The sequence below is a fragment of the Choloepus didactylus genome, chromosome 3 (assembly GCF_015220235.1).
Source record: "Choloepus didactylus isolate mChoDid1 chromosome 3, mChoDid1.pri, whole genome shotgun sequence".
In the NCBI taxonomy this organism is placed as follows: Eukaryota; Metazoa; Chordata; class Mammalia; order Pilosa; family Megalonychidae; genus Choloepus; species Choloepus didactylus.
This window is the reverse complement of record NC_051309.1, coordinates 10211098-10226278: the sequence shown is the minus strand read 5'-3', so window position 1 is coordinate 10226278 and position 15181 is coordinate 10211098. Positions and strand designations below refer to the sequence as shown.

At 44.0% G+C, this 15181-nt stretch overlaps 1 protein-coding gene and 1 long non-coding RNA gene across 3 annotated transcripts in view; one reads left to right on the top strand and one right to left on the bottom strand.

Moving 5' to 3' along the window:
- LOC119529227 overlaps nucleotides 1-8507 on the bottom strand; it is a 44360-nt gene extending 35853 nt beyond the window's left edge. Inside the window, exons 1-2 of the long non-coding RNA XR_005215829.1 lie at nucleotides 8307-8507; nucleotides 2765-2893 (exon numbers count right to left, since the gene is read on the bottom strand). This is a non-coding gene — a long non-coding RNA (uncharacterized LOC119529227). The remainder of the gene's footprint in view (nucleotides 1-2764; nucleotides 2894-8306) is intronic.
- Nucleotides 1-15181, top strand: part of CLNK (cytokine dependent hematopoietic cell linker) — a 232644-nt gene that overhangs the window by 85493 nt on the left and 131970 nt on the right. The gene's annotated exons all lie outside the window — the stretch shown is intronic.

Genomic DNA, 15181 nt, shown 5'->3' with positions numbered 1-15181 from the left:
CCTCCCTGTGAATTATAAGCTCTTGGAGGAGAATGACTTTTTCTTCTTTAGATGAGCTAAAAATGAAGCAAGATGTTGCTAATGAATAAAGTAACATGAAAGTCTAGAGAGAGCAAGGGACTTGAAATCAGGTGATCTAAGTTCGCCTCCCACCGTCACCCCTTTTAAGCTAGATGACCACCGGCCTCAATTTCCCCAGATGTAAAAATGAGAAGAAGACCTGTTACAAGGCTGGGTTTCAGGCTGGCTATGCTACTAACAAGCTGTGTGGCATTTACCAAAGAAAGGAGTAGAGCTCAAAGACATGGAAAGTGTTTTCTAGTCCCTGAAATCTTCAATGCCTAGATTTTAAGGATTTGAATTTCCAAACAAAACCTTTTATTCCCTAGTCTCTAAGCAGCTGTTGTTCACAAACCACTTGCTTTTATAACTGAGACTGTAAATACCGAGTCCTGTTTTGCCCAGATGAAAGAGTAATTTGAGGACCATTTAACCGTGTACATTTTTCTCAGCATTGCAATCACAGAAATACCTGGGCTAAATGGCTCAGTGCTGATCCGCTGTGAAAATTTGTGGAGTGTTCAATTACCCTTAGAATTGTTCATCTCTTAGCTGTGGGGCTCCAGTGTCTAATCATGGGACAATAGGCTGCACTTGGGAAATTTCCTGCTGCACACAAAGAAAGTTCACTGAGACGTTATGGGCCTGGGCCCCAGGAGCACAGCGAGTTGCCCTTCGTTTTTCAATCCCTGCCTTGTCCTTTTCTTGATATTTCATTCTTAACATCTTCCTGGAGAGGACAGAATAATAGCAACGAATCCGACATCGGTTTAGGGAATCTGAGGAGAGAATGAATTCAAGAGCCAGAGATTCCAGTGGCTAATGGTTGTTGATCTTAGTTGGAGGTAGTTGGATTCAGACAGATGCCACGGTTCTGGTAGCAACTCTATCCATCAAAGAGTGTGTCCTTGGCCCGAGGGGGCTCACTGGGCCCCACATGGAGAGGTCCCAATCATGCTTAGCTTTCTCAGATTGAATTATAGACGTACTTATTCATTCCTTATTCTACAAATCTTTACCAAATACAGTCATCTACCAGTAACTGTGCATGGGGCTAGGAATTAAAAGTCAGACAAGATACAATCCCTGCCTTCAGGAATCTCTCTGTCTCAAGATATATTGCTATTATTCTGTTCTCTCAAGGAAGATGTTTCTATTCTGTCTCAAGGGACAGATGAGCAAGCAAGCCCGCAGTTACTGTACGATAAAGAAAGGGTGATATGCAAGAAATGAGCACAGAGCACCAAGAGAGGAAGAGAGGGGTCATATAGAGGGGTCAGGCAGGCAAGATGTGCTAAAAGAAGGAGAACTGGACCTCGGTTTTGAAAGACAGCAAGGATTAGCAGACTGAGGGAGTGTGGGGAAACCTATAGCCCAGGCAGGTTATGAAATGGACAGTGAGGCTGGAGAGAGCACTTCCTGTTTGTGCTGGGACCCCCTTTCCCTGCTATGCAGCCACCGTGCCTGCTCCGGCCTCACTCATCCACGCTGCATTGCCTCCTCCTGAAGTTCATTGGCATGTGCCAGTTAGGCACCATGCAGGCTGCTTCTGGCTCTCGAACTCTGAGCCTTTTGCCCAATTCCTTGGCCTCAGCTGCCTCCTCTGGGTACAATACTTTCATCCATCCCTCCCTCATTTAACTGTGCAATGGACAACGCTGGGCACCATTCTGGGCCTCGGTTCCTTATCTGTAAAATGGGCCTAAGACTCTAAATCCCACAAAGGACTTCTGCTTTGTACTGTAACTGCAGCTTGCTTGGGATATAAGGATTGAAGCTGACAACAGTATATTGTAAAGTGCTCAGGCCAGAGTTGGCACATGTCACGGACGTTTAGATCTGTTCTAGTTGTGACATCGTGGGACTCCACATATGCCTCTTTTTTTGAGGGAGAGAATTTTGGCAGACAAAGGCACATGGCCATCTCCTCCCTCCAGCCACGCTGGCCAGCGGGTCCACGAACATGAACTCCCCACAGCTGAACTCGCCCCCAGCCTTGTGTTTGCAAACTTGTCCCCCTGGAAAATTCTTTGCCCAAATTTCTCCAGGGCTTACTCCCTCACTGCCTTCTTTGTGGAAATGTCACCTTCTACGGAACACTTCTACCGTATACTCGTATCCCCTCTAGACGACACACTTAAGAATATGAAACACAAGATATTTTATTTACCTTTATTTTCTGCCGCCTTCTTCAAGAATGTAAGCTCCATGTGGGCTGTCACTGGTTTTGTTTGTTTGTTTGCTGTTTTGTTTATTACTGAACCCCAGCTCCAAAAGCCATGCCAGGCACATACACTGCACTTACAAGCGATGTTGGTGGACAGAAAGGGGGGAAGGAAAGGATGGGGGCAGGAGCTGAGGGGAGAGGACAGCCTGACTCCAGGGACAGTGCTGAGCACACGCTAAGGTCCAGGGCCCATAGGATTTGTGGTGAAAAGGTGAGGGCAGGGTCCTACCCCCCAGCCAGGGACGCTGAACCAGTCACTTAACTTTTCTGTCTCAAAGTCTCTTCATCAGCAAAATGATTCACCTTTCTGGAAACAAATAGTAAATTATATAGCATAACTCCCTCCCCCTGCAAATACACACACACCTGCACACTCACAAAGCGAAGTATGATATAAATATAAAGTAGGTCGCAGATTTCATACAAGTGGCCTGATTGGCAGGCTTAAAGGACATTTTTAAAAGGAGCAATGCTTACGTTCACCCAGATTAAATGAACAATTCTTTGATAGTTGAGTCAGGGCCTGAACGAGGTGACTTTATGGTGGGGGGATTTCTGGTACCAGTCAGCGTATCCGTGGAAGTGGATCCTCTGGATGCAAAGTCCCTGTTGGAAAGAATAAAGCAATGGGTCCCAATTGAAGGCACAGACTCCAGTAAAGGGTGCATGTCAGGAGTGGAGGGAGCTGTGGCCCTGCCCAAGTGAGTGACGGTCACGAAGCAGGACTTCCAGGCCCTCATTTTTACTTGGAGGAGGTGTGAGCCCTGAGGTTCTATGGAAACAGGGGACAGAAAAGCAGGTGCGTGTCCCTTTCTCCTCTCTTTATCCTGGTATACAGAATTTCTTACTTGGCTGGTGTAGACGGAATTATGTTCCCCCAAAACATGTTCTTTATCCACATTTCTGTGGACCTGAACCCATTGTAAATAGGATGTCTTGAAGATGTTGTTTTTAGTTAAGCTGTGGCCCAACAGAATCAGGACAGATCTTACTCCATATTCCTAGAGGCCTTTTAAAGAGAAGAAACTGGATCCCGGGTCAGAGAAAGCCAGACAGGAAGAAGCTGGAAGTCAAGTGGATTCCAGAAGAGCCGACAAAGGGAAAGAGACACCCCCTGGAGTTGACAGGATCCAAGGAGCCCCAAGGACAGCAGGCAGCGAGCACCAGCACGCTGCAGTCTTCCAGGAGCAAACAAGCTTTGCCGATACCTTGACTTTGGACTTCTTCTAACCTCAGAATCATGAGCCATCAAATTCTTGTCACTTAAGACAACCAGTGCACAGGTCACGGCAGCCTAGCAGACTAAGATCGCTGGGAAGACAAAAAGGAAGGAAGGAGTGCACAGGCTCCACTCTTCCCATCCTGCATGAAAGAAAACCAGAGCTAGGTCTTTGGGCAACCTCTTCCCGCACGATTTATAACCCGCTAATGACTATTAACAGAGGGCACCATGGAAAGAATCCTGGATTTAAGCCAAACAGGAATGAAGTCTGGTCTGTGGCCACTACTTATCGCTGTGTGACTGGGGCAGGGTATTTCAACCCTCAGCCGAAGTATCTTTATCTGCAAAATGGAAACAAGAATGTCAGCTCTACAAGATGCTGTGAGGATTAGTTGGGACTCAAATGAGAAGTATACAGCACTGTATTTACTTAAATTATACACTGTATTAATTAAATGTCTTTTGATGGGACACAGGGATCATCTATTACAACTGATTCATGCTGCTAGAAGTCCCTTTTCCTTTCTTTTTTTTTGCTTTTCTTTTCTCATCAAACCCCACATGTCTGTTTCCTGCAGAAATGAAGCTAATTCTATTAACCAATTAGTGAGGTCACGAACACCCAGAGAGCAGCCAATGTTCTCTGAGAGGAATGGTAACTCATAATGCTTGATTTTATTTCCAAGAAGGTATTGACCACATCATTATTATTGAAACACAGCCCCAAAGACTCCATCTGTTTCTCATTGAATGTGTATTTCTGGTTTGCTGGCAGCAGATCAAGGAATCTGACTGATTTCAAAACACAGAGCTCCTGAAACCAAAGTGTGCTTTATTTTCCTAACAGGCAATTACTATGCTTAACTTAATTTAGCATGAAAGGCCCTGACGATTGCCTTCAGAGGTAGCTGGGTGGCTTTAGAATGCACTTGGTGCATGGATGTTTGCCTGTCTGCAAATGCAACTACAGAAGGACCAATCCGGTTAGGTAATCAAGTTTTAGCTGAGATGAGTAACTCTGGTGGTGTAGAAAACAGACCAACTCACTGCTTTTCTGTGGGCAAGGATAGAGCCCGCAAGGTTCACTGATGATCAGTCAAAGCTAAAAGACACTGGCAATATATAGTTTTCTCTTGAATCTTTTTTTTAATATAAACTTAGGCATATTTTACTTCTCATATAATTCACCCATTTCAAGTATATGATTCACTTATTTTTTAGTAAAATCACCAAGTTGTGTAACCATCCCCACATCTCAGTTGTAGAGTATTTCCATCACCCCAATAATATTTCTTGTGCCTATTTACGGTTAACCCCAGTCTCCCAACCTCCACCCCCAGCTCAAGGCTACCACCATCGACTTTTTCTCTTTATAGATTTCCCTTTTCTGGACTTTTCATATAAGTGGAGTCATGCATTATGTTGTCTGGCTTCTTTCTCCTAGCCTACTGTTTTGAGGTTCATCCATGCTGTACCAGGTATAATAATCCATTTCATTTTATTGCTGAATAGTATTCCATTGCACAGATACGCCCAATTTTGTCTCTCCATTCACCAACTGACGGACATTTAGGTTGTTTTCCATTTGTGTTCTTATGATAAGACCTTCTAGGAACATTCATGTGTAAGACTAAGATAGATTCCCAAGTGTGGAATTGCTAGGTCATGTGGTAAATTTATGTTTAGCATTTTAAGAAACTGCCTCCTGAATCTTGTTCCTTTTGTATAAACTCATTTACCTTTTCCTCCATGACTAAATGCCACCAACTTCTCACATGAAGTGCATGTCCTTTCTCTCCATTTACACCTCTCCTTACAACCCAGGACTAAAAGCAACAAGAAAAGCTCAAGGAATAGAACCACAAAGTAAGCCTGACAGAAAAGTAATAAAGTCTTTTGTTTTTTGGTTGTTGTTGTTTTGTTTTGTTTTGTTTTTCCTTTTTCTCTACTTTCTGGTTGTATGATGTAGAGAAAACAAAACTCTGGGGAAGTGAAACCACAAGCTTTGAAAAGTTGGTTTGGTTCGTGAATCACTAAAGTCTTTACTTTTGATGCATTGAACAAAAGTTAAACATCATTTCATCATAATTTAATTTGCCAGAGAGTTTTGGGCACCTCCTAAGTGCCTAGCGCAGATCAAGAAAGGAAGTGGGGAAGAAATTTCAAATGAGCAGCCTCTACCTGTAAGCAGTTTTCAGCCCCACTGATGAGAAACCCACACCTTACTCATTAAGCTGTAGTTCAAAAGGGGATTTTGGATCTTTTCTCCTTTTTGTGCTCACATTAAATCCTGTTAACAAAGACTCTATTAAGGGGGAAAGAGAAAAGGATATTTGTAGTTGGATCCGCCCTGCACTTACAGCTTAATAGATGCTGGAGAGTTGAGTTTGGAGAACAACAAGACAAATAGTGAAGATATTAGCATATTAAGGAAGGGATAAGGAAGTCTGTTGATCTGCACATATACTGGGATGGGGAAGGAGAGGAAGGTGGCACAGTTCTATGGGAAGTTGTTCCTCACCTGTTCCTATATTTGAAAGGAGAATCAAGGAATAGAATTACGGTATTACTTTTACTGTGCACTGAACCTCAGCAACACTGCAAAGAAAGTGCCATTACCCCCATTTTAGAGATAAGAAGCATGTGGCTTAGAGCAGTAAATCATCACCCAGGCCAGAAACTTGGGTCCTGAGCCTATTAATGCCATATACTAGCTATCACAGACCCCCAAAATTAGCTCATTCTACCATCATAGATAGCAGTGGTTCAAGGTAGACTTACCAGTGGTGTTTAGGTAAATGTTTAACAGACAGCTCTCTGGAAAAAAAATGTATGCATACACACGTATGTAAGTGCATTAAAATTTTTATGATATAAAGGATGCATAGCAATTTACAAATAATAACAAAATATACAGTACTTTTTACTGTAAATTTGATAGAGCCAATTGATTCTCACAAAATGCTTCTCTCATTCGTTTCTGCTGAACTCTTACATCCATACCCAATCTGTGGTTGCAAGTGACAAGCAAGTGTAGTTCAAACATCAGTGTTTGTTGATATTGCCTTTTACATCAGTGAGTTGAACAAAAGTGAAATGACAAAGAAGCATGCAGGAAACGTCTTACTAGTTCATCAATGAAGCAAGTAACTTCTTTGTTAAATTAGGTAACAGTTTTGGTACTTCCTCAGTTTCTGTGCTACTCACAAAGTTAAAACCAAGGACACGACACACCTTTAAGTTTAATCTGCTTTATTCAGGTTTTCTCCATCATTTTGTTAAGTCTAATCGATCAACACAACAATAAAGCAAACCCTGATTTTTAGCATTTGCCAATTTCTGTGGTGTAAATACTCCCACCATCACCGTTACCAAGCTACTAACGTGATATCACTGAGCATGGCTCAAGAAGGGATGCACAGGAGCCTATTTCCACCATGCAGATACAATAGATGGAATAACCTTGCAACCATAGGTATAAGCAACCTGTAGCAACAGAATTAAGAAGTGATCCCTTTTGAGTATTTATTAATGTCACTTTTAATATAATTTACTCAGTTGTAATTTTATCTAAATTAAGTTTTAATAATGACTGTGTTTAACATCTGGCTCACAGAATTCCTGAAAGTATCCACTCATGTGCAAGCAGCATGAGCTGGCTGCAGCACCCTGTTGGAAACCCCAAGCAGCCCTTCGCCCGCCTCCTCCCTCCCCACGCAGGCCTGCCCTTGAAGGCTTCCTTCGTTCAGGATTTTCTCATAAAAGACCTGAGGCTTTACTTTAACACTTCATTTACTAGTTGTCCTGGGGAAAGGTATTTGAACTCAGAGACTCATTTCCTTATTTGTAAAGTGGGGACGGCTGACCTTCATCATAACATTACTATCAGGACTGATAAAGTGACCAGAACTGTAACAAGAGAGCACACGAGCTCCCACCCTATCTGCTCCATCATATGTCCCAGGAGTCCATACCTGGGCAGTACAGAACTCTTCTACTCCCATTTCAGTCTTCCAGTTTCTGGCCTGATGGCCCCAAGAATTCTGGTTAGAAGGGCGAGTATTCATAAGAAGCAATAGTAAGTTACAAGTGATTAACTCGTGATCTGCAGGGCAGCTCCATTTTGCAGATGAAGGATCAAGTAACTTGCCCAAGGTCATATAAACCCCTCTATCCTGAAGGTGTGCACAGGGTCCATGGGGATTTTGTTACAATGCAGATTCTGGTTCACTAGGGCTGGCTGTGGTCCCTGGGATCCTGCATTTCTAACAAGCTCTCCAGTGATGCTAGTCACCTGAAAATTACACTTTGGCTAATAAGGAACTGGACTACCTAGGTTGAAAACTGCATTGGAGCTCTTAACAGCTCATTCCAAAGCTCATACTCTTAACCACAGTGATAGTCAACTTTCTGGAAAAGAAAAGAGATCTGTTCCAGGCAGGACTCTACTGAGGAGGGCCCCTGGGGCATCAGACATGTCTGCAGAACAGGGGATGACAACTCAGCTAAACTTATGGGATCCGAGGCCCTGTGTGGATGAGCCTAACACAGCCAGGGCATCTGGTTTCTCCAGAACCACAGTGCTTGTCATCACCTGAGCCAGACATTCACGGGCAAGACACCCTGCACCCAGAGCTGCTAATGCCCACAGATACCTCTGCCCTTAGTCGCCCGCACTGTCAGGCACCCTGCAGACATCTCAGTACAGCAGCTGCCGGGGGAAAGCGTAGTCTCTGAATTCCTTGAAATTTGAGCCACAAGAACCTCAATGCTCATATAATCCAAATTCTAATTTACCTCTAAGGACATCAAGGTCTGGAGAGGGCAAGCTCACACGAGTCAGAGGCCGAGCCGGAACTGTCCGCCTTGCCCTTTGCTCTCAGGCCAGTGTGACGGTCACCACTCAGGGTGGCCAGGGTGAGGCCAGGCCCTCGGTCAGCCCCCTGGCTTTCTGTTTCCTCTGGAATCCTAAGCACAACTTGGTCTATGTTCCATGTGGCACCAGACATGGCCAGCAGGCCATCAAACACTAAGCCATGTCATTAGATAAACAACGCAAGGCAGGATGGGGGAAACGTGAAGTGTTGGGAAATCTGCTGTTTTCATGGTTTCCAGGGGAACAGACATTGAGGAGAGATTAATTCTGTGGGTGGAGTTGGGAGAGGAGGTACAGAAGGCCGCTGCAGAGCCCAGCTATTGTGACAATGACAATCACAGCCCCTGCTCCAGCCCTGGTCAGAGCTAATATCAGCTCCCTTCTGGAACGCTGCAATAGCTTCCTGCCTGATGCTTTGGAAACAATTAAGATCCTTGTTCCTCTCTCCAAGGGTTCACTGTGGCTTCTCATTTCACGGGGAGCCTAAGCTGACCACCTGACAGTGGCCTCAGGGCCTGACCCAATCAGCCCTCACTCTCCCCCGGCAGCTCTCGGGCCTCCTTCCCACCCTGTCCCCGCACTCACTCCTTTCAGCCACACCCTGGCCCCTTGCCTTGACTCTGCTTAGCAATGCTCCTGCCTTCAGGCATTTGCTCCGGCTGTCCCAGGTCCTGGAAGCTCTCCCTGCAGATACTCCAGAGCTGCCTCAGGACATTTGCACATCTGTCACCTTCTCTGTCAGGCCTACCCTCACTATGGGCACCTTCTGGGCCCACCCACCCAGCACTCATGATCCCCCTCAACTCACTCCATTCTTTCTTCCAGAGCAACCTGTCACCTACTAACATGCCATACAATTCACTAATTATGTCTGTTTATTGTTATTTTCTGCCTTCTCTTTCCCAAGAACAGAGATCCTTTTGTGCTCGCACCATGGGGGATAGGAATCTGTTTTGTTCCCTGAAGTATTGCAAAAACCAAAAACAGAAAAGGGGATAGGAATCTGTTTTGTTCCCTGAAGTATTGCAAAAACCAAAAACAGAAAACAAAAAAAAAGTTTGGCCTATATTGTGAACTTGAAAAAGAAAATGTGTTATTGAATTACTTATGATAAGATTTCTAGCCCCAATATTTATTAAGGCTTGTTATATTGCAAACACTGTTCTAAGCATTTTGAATGCATTATCTCATTTAATTCTCACAGTGTTCTCAGAATTTAGCAAAATCCTAAACTCCTCAAATGCCAAATGATGCTCTCAGAGTCCCCAGGAAGCACAGGTGAGATGATGTATTATGATGATTAGCTTCAATCCTGATTTTCAGATTTGATTATCTTTTGATAAGTGCTTTGAAAACCAGTGTCACCAGACAAGATGAAAGGATAGTTCTGCTGAGGCTCAGAGCTCATCAAGGTGGAAAAGAAACTGTGCACAGAAGACAGCATATAAGCCTTGGGGTCAGAATGGGATTCCAGCCACCCTCCATTTCCACAAAAGCCAGCGAGATGTGGTAGAAAAAAATGGTCTTTGAGTCCGACAGGCTGGATATTGAATCCATGCTCTACTACTTGCAGCTGCACAGCCAATGGCAATGGACTTTACCTGTCTAGACCATGTTTCCCCATCTGTAAAGTAAGGATTAACCGATAATGCTATCAATAGGAACAATTGAGAAAAGTGATTGACACATGATAGTATCCTAGATGGGCTGATTTGCCCATTACCCTATTTTTAGGGACCGATTCCAAGCTCATGCTCCTTCCACAATTCTAGATAGACCTAGTATTAAAGCTCAGCCCTGTTTCTTCAAACCAATCTGCGCTGCACCCCTCCTTGTGTGGGGAGCCCTGTTCAACAAGCTGGTCTTTCAGAGATCCATTAAATGTCATTTTTTTACTGGGAGACATGGGCAGGTTACTTAAGCTCTCTCAATAGTTAGCTGTTTTAAGGACTAAACGAGATGTGCTGCAATAAGGAAACTTGAATTAAGTGTTAATCTGTGGGCCTTTTTGTCATAGATATTTTGGGAGTTGGGGCTGTTATTTATGATGCTTTCTCTGCTGGCAGAGATGTGAGCGGCCAGGTCCACCCAGGACAGACCCCTGGTTTGGGATGGCTGTCCTTAGGGGGCACAGTGACAACTGTAGAGACAGGATGGTGGGGAAGGTGTTGGGCCAGCCCCTGGGAGAGCTGTGTGCCGTGGTCAGACAATGGGCTGTACCTGTGGACAGAGCAAACACCTGAGGTGAGAATGAGGCTCCTGGCTGCAGCCCGGTGGGTGGATGGGAGAAAGTGAGAAGTGGTGCGGCTGGACTGGGAGGTTACTGCCAAGGATGCTGAATCTCCCCACAGGAGATTCCCAGAGGATGCTGGAGATTCCCAGCCTCTGGGCTTGGCTGGCACTTAATAGAACCTTCCCCTTTCCCTCCTCATTTGCCTTCCCTGCCTTGATTTCCCTGTCTTTCCTTGGACTTTCTGGAATTAGCATGTGTTGGACTAGGTGATGGAGAAAAGCACATTCTCTTGGAGGGTCTCCTTCTCCAGAAGCATGAGGCCCGTCTTCAGCATTTGTGTGAACCACAGAAGAAGGTCACTTGTGTCCATTTAAGTCTAGTATATTGGATTTGTTATTGGGTGTGCATTAACCAGGCACAAATAGAGGCTTTTGTTTCCAAACTTTTAAAATACTCTATGCACATTATTTTTTTCATGTTGTTTTCTATTATGCATCCAGAATCTTTCATGCACAACCATATATAAATTAAATTCTACCATGAACACATCTATGGACTTATAAAAAGGGTAATTCACTGTGATTATTGTATTTACTCATTGCTTACATTGATGTTCTATCAGAAACTACATCCCCTGACAGTCAAGACAAAGAAAAGATAGGAGCAAACATATGAGAAGATGAGATTTAAGGCTTCTATTTTTCTTGGTTCATTTATTTCTTTTGGCTGTCAAAATTTAAACAAAAAAGAAAAGGAGGGAAAGAGTTTATGGGGGTTTTGAAACCTAGACATAAAGGATTCAGGATTACTTTCTTGTTTTCCAAATTATATTATCTTTTTGTTCTCTCTTTTACCCTCCTCAAAATATTAAAAAGAAACATAAGGGATATTTATTTAGAAGGCACAAAAAGAGGCTTAATTAAAAGACAAGTATTGAGAACTCAAGGTCAAATAAAAGGAACAGCGACTCACAATTGGAGTAAGAAGCAGTGATGGAACTTTCTCCCTGTCAGACCTGATTATGTGGGCAAGTCATGTCACTTCTCTGAATCCAGTTTTTCTCATTTGTACAATTAACAGTTTCAACCAGATGATATCTGTTTCCATCCAGCCCCATACTCTGAGATCGTATGAGGTTGTACCACTGAGAAAGGAAGGAACTAAAATCAGATACCACCCTCCTCTCTGCAGCTGCACCCCATGGGTAGAGTTGTCTGTTCTAGAATCTTCCAGATTCCTGTCCTGCTTTAGTAAACAAGGATTAGTAATTTCCTTGAGAGATCCATGCCTCCATCTGTGGATCTTCCCATGCACAAATATTTCTTCTGCTGCTATTTGGTATGAACAGAATGATAAGTAATCTCTGCTCTCAGGAAATGCAGAATTTGGTGGGAGATGTGCACACAAATAATGAACAGGAAGGTGACAATCCCTGAAACTCAAAACCTGATCCACTCCCATAGAGATGTCAGAGCCTATCTCAGAGTCAGGAGAAGTGTGAGGAGATGGGGCAGCCCAAGTAGATCCCAGGGACCTGAAGTAGGTCCAGAAAAGGGCTACCTCCTGACCAGCAGATCACAGCAGCTGTGTACAGAGAGAAAATAAGATCCGAGCCAGGAAGACTGTCCTGAAATCATGTAGCCATTCAAATCATGATTAAATGAAGGCAGAAAGCTCCAGAATTTAAAAAAAAAGGGGGGGGGGTGTAAGCACCTCAATCACTTGCTGGGTGCCACATACATGGCTGCCAGCTTCATGGTGGTAGAGACCTTTGGTATCTTGCCCACCTGTGACAACAGACCCTAATACAATACTTAGCTCTTAGCTACTAAATAAATATTTGACTTGAGGATGCCACCAGGTTCTGCTTCCCAATTTCAATTCTGCTCAGTAAAGGACTTGAAGCTGAGAGGGCTTTCACTTGTTGTTCCCACGAGACCAAGCCTTTCAGGGGCGTCCCCAGAGGATGCAGGAGGAGAGGGGTAGGGGACCCAGGGTGGGTGTGGGGGCTTAGAAACGTGGCCATCACTCACTAAGGTGAGAGCAAGCACCACTCTAGTTCACAGAAGGAAAATGTTCCATCTGCCTAGACACATTTGGGAAGGATCAGAAAACATGATATCTGTGCTGGGACCACCAGGACAGGAAGAGTTTGATGATGTAGAGATGAAGAAGGAGGAGGGAGAGCTAGAAAGGTGGAATCACAGACAGAAGAGACTGCATGGACAGAGCATTTCCACTTGCCATGTTTCAGCCTAGCGAATAGTTCAATTTGTCTAGAAAGTAAGGTTTGTGTAACAAAACTGAAGAGTTGAAATGATGGCTGAGAGGCTGAGACAAAATTGTAGGGGATCTTTGAGTAGAAAGGGATTGGTGCCAGGGAGATCAAGTAAGCCTCTCTTGCAGGGATCCAGGGGGAAGGTAAAGGGGACTTCAGTGAGCAGAAGACACTGGAGTTAATCCATCCTGCCCCTAACTTCCCACAGCATGTTGTATAGGCTTTTATGAAATGGCATTTAGGACTTTGCCACCAGACTTTCATCTGCTTATAATCAGGATTCTTATCCCCCACTGTTTAATGGAAAGACAGAAAAATGTCCAGAATATAATCAAAAATAGTGCATTGTGGAAGACACCAACTAATGTCCCTCTGATTTCACAGATGAGGTAACAGAGGCCTGGAATGGTCAAGTGATTTGAGATGACACAATGAGTCAGCAAAAAGGCTGGGGATTAAACCCAAGTGTCCATCACGGAGCCAAGCTCTCAATCCCTTCCAGTTGGCTGTCCAGGATTGTAGCTATAAATATGAAGAGTGGGAGACACTGGATAAGATGTAGAGGACTCTATGAGCAGTGCCACTAAAGTTGACAATGCTTCAAAATGTGTCTGCCTTATTTCTGAGCCATGTCCCCACTTTCTGCTACAAATGTGTTGCCAGGCAGGGAAAGAATAGCCTCCAGATTCAGTGGTTTGTGCTTCGCTGGTTGCAGAGGCAAAATGAGATACTGTACCTTAATGCATTCCAATCCCAGAGCAGGATTAGAGATCATGTCTCATCAGCAGTTTCCCCTTCCCAGCTATGTAGTTTGTCATAAGATGTGAGCTGTGGGTTCATTACAACAATCCAAATCAGGAGAATAGACCATGGCAGGTAGATAACTGCAGCCACTGTATCTTCATTGGCACTTGAAATCCCAGCATGACTCAGACACAGAGCAGAGAAAGAGTCCCTCAGTGGGATTATGGCAACCCATGAGGGCCTTCTCACATCTCCCTGCATTTAGTTTTTCCTCAGCAGAAACTCAACTCAAAGCTTTGCTCAACTCTAGTGGGATCCATCAGCACAGAAACTCATGTGTGTGTCTCTTTCCCCATTCCTCAGACTCTTATCACAGTGTAGAGTGGACTATTTATTATCTCTGGAGTCTGTTTAGTGATGGAACAAGTATTAAACCAAGACTTGTCTTATTAAGGAACCTCAATGACTGGAGCCATGAGTCTTGGTTTCCTCATCTGTAAAGTGAGGACAATATGAGTACCTGATCTGAGGGGTTGTTGTGAAGATTATATCAGACCACTTAGGGCAACATCTGGCACATGGTAGGGACTTAATCCCTGTGAAATAAATTTCCTTCTTCCCTCTTTGTCAGGAGGCATTTCCCAATATCTAACGCTAAGATAAAACTGGAAAGGCTGTGAGTAGGTGAGGATTAGCAAATAAAACAACTCATTGCTATCAACTCCTTATCAAGCAGACTTTCATCTTAAGTTCCTCTGTGAAGTGTCTCCAGCTCAATTCTTCAGGGGCCAGACATTAAAATGTGAGATTATAAGGAATGGTAAGTGTCAGTTTGCCAGAGCTGCTATAAGTGCCACGGACTGTTTGGCTTAAACAAGAGGAATTTATTGTCTGATAGTTTTGGAGGCTAAAAGTCTGAAACCAAGGTGTTGGCAGGATCATGCTTTCTCTGAAATCTGTAGCATTCTGGTGTAGGCTTGCTGCAACTATGATCCAATCACATGGCCCTCCGTCTCCTTGTCTGCCTCCTCCTGACTCCTCCTTTCTGTGTCCAAATTTCCTCCGCTTATAAGGACCCCAGTCACATTGATTAAGGTCTACTCTGATTCAGTTTGACCCCATCTTATTAGGGGCTTCAAACATTCTATTTACAAATGTATTCACACCCACAGAACCAGGGATGAGGACTTGAACATGTTTTGGTGGGGGACATGATTCAATCCATAACACTGGAACACTGTGAGCTTGAGGGAATAGGCCCAATGTAAATATATTCAAATGCAAACTTAAAAAAAAATATAACTCTGTGGCAAGAAGGCTTTGTATGTCTTTCATGTTTTCTGGGTTTGGCACCCAAGTCATGGCATGTCACATCTGCAAGAACCTGGACTTTATTCATATGCTCAAGGAGATCACTAAACATTTCTTAGGTTTAGCAGAAGCTGTGTCCAGCAACATAGAACTCAGAGGGAACTTTCTCATACTGCCTGTAGTGCTTACAGACCAAATGGGGAAGATGTGTGTGACAACTGATGCAGTGA